The 9,148-nt window shown below is 39.4% G+C and overlaps 1 long non-coding RNA gene across 1 annotated transcript; it reads right to left on the bottom strand.

Moving 5' to 3' along the window:
• Window positions 1-301: 301 nt before the first annotated feature.
• On the bottom strand, window positions 302-7,730 carry LOC113947911. Its single transcript, XR_003527917.1, has 3 exons — window positions 7,631-7,730; window positions 5,457-5,537; window positions 302-359 (listed from the first exon to the last, which is right to left on the bottom strand). It is a non-coding gene; the product is annotated as an uncharacterized LOC113947911 (long non-coding RNA).
• Window positions 7,731-9,148: the final 1,418 nt, after the last annotated feature.

The raw sequence follows: 9,148 nt of genomic DNA, 5'->3' as shown, positions 1-9,148 counted from the left end.
ACAATGCAATTGCCTGTAAATAAACTGTTGTTTCTCTCTTCCTTCACACTTAATTACAAACTTCTACTTGATAATTCAAAGGCAAAACTTATGTCCTTTCCCAACATTTGATTAGAGAGCAAAATGCTTTACCCTTCCTTTTCTGCATGCAGTCTAATAGCTCCTTACTTTTCAAAGATTACATCACTTTAATTAAAGTGGTTTGTGCAAAATAAATCAACATTACAAACAATTTAGTTTTCCCTGACTGAATAAACCAAATCTGGCCACAAAACTGGAATAATAGAATTAAGTCACTTGCTTGGAATGTTTTTGATAACAATGACATGAATTAAAAAGATGTCTCTCATTGTAGATGTCTATTGATGCAATATAAAAATTATTCTAATACAATAATTCTAATTCTGTTATTGCTTCAAATAGCAATTTATTGCAGAGTTCATTGTTGATTTGGTTTGCATATAAAAGTTTAGAAAGTGTGTTTGATTAATCTAAGACCTAGTGAAAGCATGCCAAAATTTATAAAAATGACTAAAAGACATGTAAAAGAAAAAGATTTAAAACCAGAGTTTTCAAATCAGTACACCTCAAAGCCAAAAAAAAATGTGCTGAATAGTTTATATACTTGGGAATGTCATAAGAAAAAAAAGTTATAGAGGAAGGAATGGAATAGTAGCATGACATGGTATAAAAGCTAGAGCTGTTTAAAGGCTTGGGAATGGTTTAAAGCTTAGCTGAAAAATATATTTTCTGTCATCATCCAAATTTTGACAGGTAGGAAATTCCCATTTAGACAGAACTTTCCTTTCTACTTGGGAGGACTAAAAGATGTCTGCAGAAAGATCAGCTATAGGCCATTCAAACAAAATAATGTTTAGAACAACTTTTTAGCTCATAAGCAAAATTGGACATGCTTAGATTTAAAACAAATGCTTTAATTTATATTTATTTTTGCCTTCATACATCTCCAGAGATAGTCCTAGCATAGATTTCTCATTTCTAGTTTTTACGTATTAGACAATTAGACATAAGCAAGCCTGTAAGTCCAAATGGGATGTATCGAAGGGTACCAGATGAGCTAGCTGATGTTGCTGAGGGGTAAACCTTATAATTTTCAAAGGGTAATGGAAATTTGGAAAGTTTTCTGATGACTGGAAAAAGGCAGACATCATATCCTTCTTCTAGAAGAACGATTCAGGTAAAGGTCTCACCTCACTTGTTATGGGGTAAATCCTATCAGAAGCTATTTCTAAGCACATGATAGACAATAAGGTAACTGGAAGCAGCTAGCATGCATGTACCGAGCGTAACTCATGCCTGGTCAAACTAACTGCTTTCTGGGGCAGAGAAAGCCCCAGAAACATTAAGAAGATCTTTAACACAGTCCATCATGGTTTCCTTAGCACTGAAATTTTGAGATATGGGGTAGACAGAAGGGTGCATAGAAAAATGACTGGACTGCCGGAATCGAAGACTGGTGGCTAGTGCAGATACTGGATAGCAGCTAGTGGTGTCTTTCATAAATCAGTACTGGAACAAATGCATCTTAATATCTTTATAACAACCTAGATGATGGGACAGCATGTGCTCTCAGTAAATTTACAAACAACCCCAAAGAGGGAAGAGCACTCAGAGGGCACAACTGTTATAGGGAGGGACCTGGATAGGTGGGAGAAATGGGCTAACAGGTGATGCCTTAGGATTCTCAAGATTTTGTAACATATAGATTTTTAATATAGCTGTATAATTTCTAACACTTTAGAACAGCAGTTCACTAAAACTCTTTTCTAATGCTTCATATCAAACTCCCGAAATTCTTCCAGTTTTGTTTAATATTCTCTTCAGAGAAAAGACCTTGGTGAGTACATCTTGCGTGGGACATCTACCCAGAAAGATAACATTGTAGACAAAGCAACCTAGAAGGCCTGGAGACCTTGGAGAAGCTCCAAAGAAGAGATGTGACTTGAGGGAGATGGTGGTGATTATAGTAGTTTGAACCAGGTTTTCCCCCTGAAGCTAAGAAGTGGTAACCCCCAAGGGGTGGTAACACTTGAGATCGAACCAATCTGCGCTCCTGTGAAATATAAACATACCACAACCAGACTGGAAGAAGAAGAGTTGTAGTTTGGTTGTAGAAGTGGTAGCCATGTTGTAAGACCACAAGGAAGGGAGCTCGGAGCTCCTTGGGGCCTTTGGGACCCCCCAGCCCCTGGCTGGGGGAGCTGCAGGGACCTGGAACAGCATAAAGCTGGGCTAGGTGCCTGTAGTTATGCTGGGAGATGTTTTCTCCACCGTGCGCAGCGGCAGGAGTAGCGACAGACCAGCACTGACTGGAGAAATGGTGGCACAGGGTCAGAAGAGATAAGACAAAGCAACAGAGGCATGCAGCACCATAGAGAGGACTCCCGGAAGGAGAGCCGAGAAAAAAAGAGTCAGCAGCAGTTACAGAGTTTTGGGGGTAAGAACTGAACCAGACCCCCCCAGCTCCTTTGAGACCTCTGAGAAAGGAGGCAGATGGACTCCTATTAAGGAGAGGAGCCTTGGAGTGCTACAGCACTTGCAGAAAGGAGCTAGAGAGCTCCGAGAGGACCACTGCTGCAAAGGTGGCAGCCTGAGGCAGGGCACAGAAACTCTGCAAGGGGATGAGTCCCCTGAAGATACCAGACTATCACGAAGACCCCCCTGGGCTCGTGATATGACCATGGTGGAACAACCTTTGTCTGGGGTGACATAGCCCACGGAAGACCCCTTTACCTGCGTCAAGGGGCCAAGGGGGATACCCCCTCGTGAGTGCTGGCAGAAATCCAACTATCAACTGCTGCATGTGAAGAAGACAGATTGCTGCTGTAGAAGATACTCCTGCTTAGAGACTGGAAGGGATCTGTCCTTCTTCCCTCCTGGACTTTTATTTGGAGGGGAGAAGAGATATGATCCATTGTAAATACTTATGTCATTGTAGAGATAGTTGTGATCGTGTGTATAATGTATTATAATATTTATTTGTACAGTCATTGTAATATATTCCCTTTCCTCCATTTGGAGTCTGGTGTGTTTTGTCTGGAAAACCCATCTCACGTTAAGTTGAGATGGGGGAGGGGGCTTAGACTAGGGAATTAGATTTTTTGAAGATCTCAAACCATGACAGTGATGCAGAAAGGAGTCTTGAGATCTCTGACTCAATTCCGGGAAGGCATGTCGAGGAGTGGACCTGAGGGAGGTTCTGGGGGGCAGGCAAATTTTGGGTTGGAAATATCCATTAGATATGATAATTAATTAGAACTATGAAATTGTAGAAGCCCAATGCTGTGTTGTACACTTTAATTAAAGACTGCTCTCCATTTTTTCTATTTTAATATTGTCCAGAGATTTTTTTCTTCCATTTTAAGCAAAACAGGAACCTCAGGAAGTTCAGTAAAAGTGAATGCAAAAGTCTGCACCTCGAGAGGAATAAACCCAAGTTATTACACAAGTTATTGGGTGTGTGGTGGGTGTTGACCAGCTGGAAAGCAGCTTTGCAAAAGCTGGTAGACTCTAAGAAGATGATGAGCCAGCAGTGCATCCTTGCAACAAAGGCAAATTGCCTTTTGGGCTGCACTAACAGGACTGTAGTCAGCAGACTGAGAGAAGTGATCCTTGTCCTCAATTCAACACTGGTGAGACCATGACAGCAATGTTGTGTTTTCACAGAACCTGGGCTACCCTTTACAAAAAGACATGGATATCCTGGTGGTAGTCCAGCACAGAGCACCATGACTGTCATGGGGCTGGTGCACATGACAGACAAGGGGAAGCTGAGCAAACTGGGTTAATCAAGCATAGAAAAAAGAAGGCTCAGGGAGACCTCATTGCAGCTACCTGATCTGAGGATACAAAGTATGTGGAGCAACCTTATGGGGATGCCCTGTGATATAGTGAGAGGCAAAGGATATTAGTTAGAAAATGGGAAATTCTGATTGGATATGGTGTTTTGTTTTCACTGTGTGCATGGCCAAATCTTGGTGCAAGTTGCCCAGAGAGGAGTGGAGGGTGTGTTGAGCCCTGGAGGTATTCAAGCCTTGTGACCACAGCCTGACCTAATTAGTCCTGCTTTGAACAGGATGTTAGACTAAATAACAAGAAGTCCCTTCTGGCCTGAATATTTTTCAATTATGTGATTTCACTATATTCCTTTATTGCTTGTTGAAAATGGCAGTTGTTTTATTATTTTGATTGAAATATTCTCAGTGGCAATGAAATTCAAGTCTATTTCCCCAACTAGCCTGTCTGGACTTCATTAATTTTAACAGCTCTGGACAGTGACAGCAGATTCTCTTTAGATAGTAAGTCTAACTTTAGACAGAAATTCAGTACTATAAAGTATGGGCTAGGAAACACATAATAATGGTTGCTGAATTTTCATTTAAGGTTAACTAAATGTAATGAGTAAGTAGCACTGAAGCAAAATCCAAAAACTTTACCATCTTAGTGACAATGATATCTTACTAGGTTGCAGAATCAGACTTTTGTGAATTTTTTTCTTGCCTCATAATTATTTCTTTCATTTTCTAATGCAAATCTAGGAGGAAGGCTGAAGAGGGAAACAAAAAATGAGGGAGTTTTTTAAGTCTGGTAACTAAGGAATTTTCCAGCTAACTGGGCAATATGAGCATCAACTCTTATAGACAGAGGACCTTGATTTCCCAAGGTCTAGAGAAAAAATGTGCAAAATACTTATTCTCTCTGTATTTTTTTTTTTTCTGTCCAGATAAGAACCTACAATTAAAATGATAAAACCAAAACATACAGAAAGACAAAACAAAAAGTTTATTTGAAAATCTCTCTGTCAATTGTTTTTGTAAGTTTGGAAAATGTGTGAATAAAAGGACTTAAAAATGTGAGACAGATGGACTGAATGCTCTGTCATTTTAGCAAAATCCTTGCTCTTAATAATTCATGTATCTTGATTTCACTACCAGTATTTAAAGCCAAAATAGAGGCTGGAAAACATTAAAGCTTGAGTTTTCAAAGCATGGGATGTATGTATTTAATGAGGCTCATACCAAATGATATAGGATATTTTATAATCAGTATGAAATAAAGTTAAAAACAAAAATATCTTACTCCTCTGTGAATTAATATCCTGTTTTTACTCATCAATAATTTATTGTAGTTCTTGTGGTTACTACACAGTGTGAACTCTGTGTCCTAGATCTGAACAAAGTAGAATTTCTGCCCCAATTTTGACAAAGAATTATATAATTTCTAGATCAAAAGATCTTTAGTCACATATAGAAACTATAGCTGGAAGGACTTCTATTTATTTTTTTTAATTTTATATTTCTTCACTTTGTTTCACAATTCTCTGCTGTCTGGATGTGTGTTGCATTCGGAAACTTTGACTTTAACTGTAGCACTGTGAGGAAGTGTTGCAATAATACCTGTAGAAACACATATCTTGTAAGTCGGATGAAACATACCATTATTTCAGGCAGTTTGTGTTCTGATTGCATTCCTTCTGTTCATGGAATTAGATGGCTAAGAGTGTCAGCTGCTCAGACCTTAGGGTAGGAGAATCAAAACTAAGGCCCCTGCATGACTTTGCAACTCATAGCAAAAGAAGTGAGCAAGATTATACACAATGTCTTCTGAACACTGATAGCCCATTAGAGCATAACTTTCAAGCAGCAAAGTACTAATCTGTTGGTTGACAGGGTGACACAGGCACAGAAGTTAGTGTTGAATATAATTGCAGCTAGGTGAGTTAACAGGCCATATGCTCCTAGAAATCAGGGAGTAAACTTGAAGGGAAATCTAATGTTTATTCTCCCTCTCAGTAAGTTAGCAGCTTTCAGGTATAATGTATATCATTGGAAGGACCTTAGCTTTTAATCTGTTTGTCAGAAAATTTAATCTAGATTCATTCCACTTAGCTTCTGGTACCTTCCCAAGGAGTCTAACCTAGGCACAAAAATGGCATAAGCTATTTCTGTACTTAAAAGAATGACACCTGAAGAGAGAAATTCAAACTAGATAAGATCTGAATCATTCTGTAGAGAACCTACTTCTCTCCAATAAGTTTAGAGGGAGCTTTGAGTAGCTAGACTCCTAACACAAATATCCCAGTTTGAAAACTAAAGTGAGATTGAATAAATCCAAATTGTGTGCAGTTTTAAGCAATTGCTGACTTAAAACACTACAGATCCATGGCAAGTTAACTGGGAAGGTACTAACAGGATTGCATGAAAGCATAAGCACTGTGTTGCCTGTTTAGTCCTGTCTTTCTGGTGCTACTCAGGAAAATAAGAATTTCATCTTTCCCTTGCAAAAACCCTAAAAGTATAAATCTATCCACAACTCAGCTTTCCAAAAAGAAAATAAATTGACAATATGGTCTAACAAGTAATAAAGCAATGTTTTCCCTGAGAAGGCAACAAGGGTAAAAATCTCTCTCACAAGGATATGAACTGTGGTAAGGTAATTTTTTAAACACTTCTACAGACTAGAAGATGTGAATATCAAAGAACAAAAGATCTCACATTGACTGGCTGGTTGTATCGATTGATTTATCAGCACTGCTAAGGCCGCTCTAAACATCAGAGGTACCGAACTCCTATTTTACCTGTCTGAAAGTAAGCCACTGGAGAGTGATTTGACTAATTCTGAAGCAATCTCCTGGTCCAATCTTTCCTCAATGAACCACAGTTTTTTCCAGACATATTTTGCTGTGCACAAAGAGACTCTGAGAACAAGATGTACATTCCCTTGAGCACCCACAAAGTATTTACTGTCTGATTGATACAGCTGAGAACTAGGACTTGCAAGATACTGGGCTAAGCATTAATATTCTCCCTATTCTAGCCTAGTGTTCACTTGGGTCTTATCAGTCATCCAAGAAAGAGTTGGCTTCCATCGCTTTTTGGAATATCATAACCCTTGATATTGCCAAGTTGAGATCTCCCATCTCCCTGCTCTTTTTTACCTCAGATTTTTATGCACTGTGTTAGTGTTTCTTTTCTAGATCCCTGGGTTGCTATTACCATCTCAACACCTCTGTTACAGTGTTTTCAGTCTACTTATCTTGCCTGACTTTACATTCTGTAGTCTGTCAGCTGCAATGTTTGTGATAAAACTGGGTGAATGTTGTACATCCATTCTACAAAGAACTGAGCTTTGAGTTACAGGTGGTTCAAGCCCTGGCCATTGGTCACTGGAAGACTTGATTTAGAAACCTAAATTTAGCCTCTAACCACCATTAAAGGTGGTTAGGCTATAGTTATCATTACAGTGCAATATCATCTCTGTGAAATTTGTGCTGTTCTCCTATCTGGCAAATATCTTTTTCTATGGCTTCACTACCTTTCTAAACTTTGATGGCAAGTTATGAAAAACTCTCTTGCTTGGCTGCTCTGAAAGTGTTGTTGCCCCACTCTGTTTGAAAGCAGCTAATTCTACTCTTTTTTCATCAAGGAAGTCCTTTGGTACAAGACATTTTAGGTTGAGGAATGCCTAAGCTGCAGATTCAGATATCCTGTGATGGTTTTGGCTGGGGCAGAGTTAATTTTCTTGCTAGTATGGGACCGTGTTTTGGATTTATGCTAAACACAGTGATGATAATAAAGAGATGTTTTTGGTATTGCTGAGCAGTGCTTACACAGAACCTTTTCTGCTTAGAGGCCTTACACAGGCTTTTCATAGTGTCCTACTGATGATGAAGTTGGGGTTATATGAGAGGCTGGGAGGAGATACAGTCGGGGCAGCTGACCCCAACTGACCAAAGGGACATTCCATAGTATATGACATGATACTCAGCATAAGAAGTGGGAGAAAGCAGGAGAAAGAGGGGGACATTTGGAGTGAAGACATATGTTTTCCCATGTAACCTTTCATGCATGATGGGCCCTGCTTTCCTGGAGATGGCTGAACCTACCTGCCCATGGGAAGCAGTAAATTTCTTGGTTTGTTTGCTTGTGTGCATGGCTTTTGTTTTCCCTATTACACTCTTTTCATCTCAACTCACGAGTTTTCCAGCTTTTACCCTTCCAATTCCAACTATCTCTCTGATCCTGCTGGTGGAGGGGTGAGAAAACTGCTGCATGGTACTTGCTTGTTCGCTGGGGTTAAACCATAACGTATCCTCAGGTGTGCTGTAACACAGAGGAGTCATACATGCACATCCTTCCTTAATTGCCAAACTCTCTTTGTATTACTAACTGTCAAACAGAAAGCATTCCTTTTTTTGTAGGGAAAATGATCCTAATCAGTCCTTATGCTTCTTGACAAGAAAATCAAGTAAATGGAGATTTTTAACAGATCAAATTTGAACTCAGATGTCCTAATCACAGACATTATGTGAGACACCACCTGGAGTACTGTGCCCAGGTAGGGAGTCCTCAGCATAAGAAAGACATGAACCTGTCAGAGTGGCTCCAGAGGAGGGCCAAGAAAATTATATTAGGTCTGGAGCACCTCCCCTACAAAGACAGGCTGAGACAGCTGGAATCATTCAGTCTGGAGAAGAGAAGGCTATAGGGAGACTTTATTACAGTCTTCCAGTACTTAGAGAGGGCTTAAAAAAAGAGAGTGAGTGACTTGTTACATAGACAGACAGTGACAGAACAAAGGGTTATGGTTTTAGATTGAAAGAGTAGAGGTTTAGATTAGATGTTAGGAAGAAATTCTTTACTCAGGGGGAAACGAGGCACTAGAACAATTTGCTGAGAGTTGGGGATGCCCCATTCCTGGAAGTGTCCAAGGGCAAATTGGATGGGGCCTTGAGCAACCTGGTCTAGTGAAAGGTGTCCCTGCCTGTGGTAGGGGGTGGGGAGGGTTACAATAGATGATCATTAAGGTCCCTTCTTACCCAAACTGTTCTGTAATTCTATGATTATGCAGCTTCTTGATTGAGCAAGTCAAGGACAGTCTTTTTTCTATTACATATCTGAGTGTGGAACTACACTTATTGAAGAAGTATCTTTTCGTATTCACTATAAATTAACTTATACCAATTCCATTACATATCATGTTGCATGCCTACATTTTATTAATAAGAAAAGTTTTCCTTTTTAAAGTTAATTTATTTCTTAGACTGATCAAAATTTTAAATAGCAACATTTTGTTTCCATAGGGATTAATTACAAAAACAACCACACTGGCAGTCCTGTGCCTTCTG

The sequence above is a fragment of the Corapipo altera genome, unplaced genomic scaffold (assembly GCF_003945725.1).
Source record: "Corapipo altera isolate COAL_440 unplaced genomic scaffold, ASM394572v1 2, whole genome shotgun sequence".
NCBI classification, from domain to species: domain Eukaryota; kingdom Metazoa; phylum Chordata; class Aves; order Passeriformes; family Pipridae; genus Corapipo; species Corapipo altera.
This window is presented reverse-complemented; position numbering and strand designations above follow the sequence as displayed.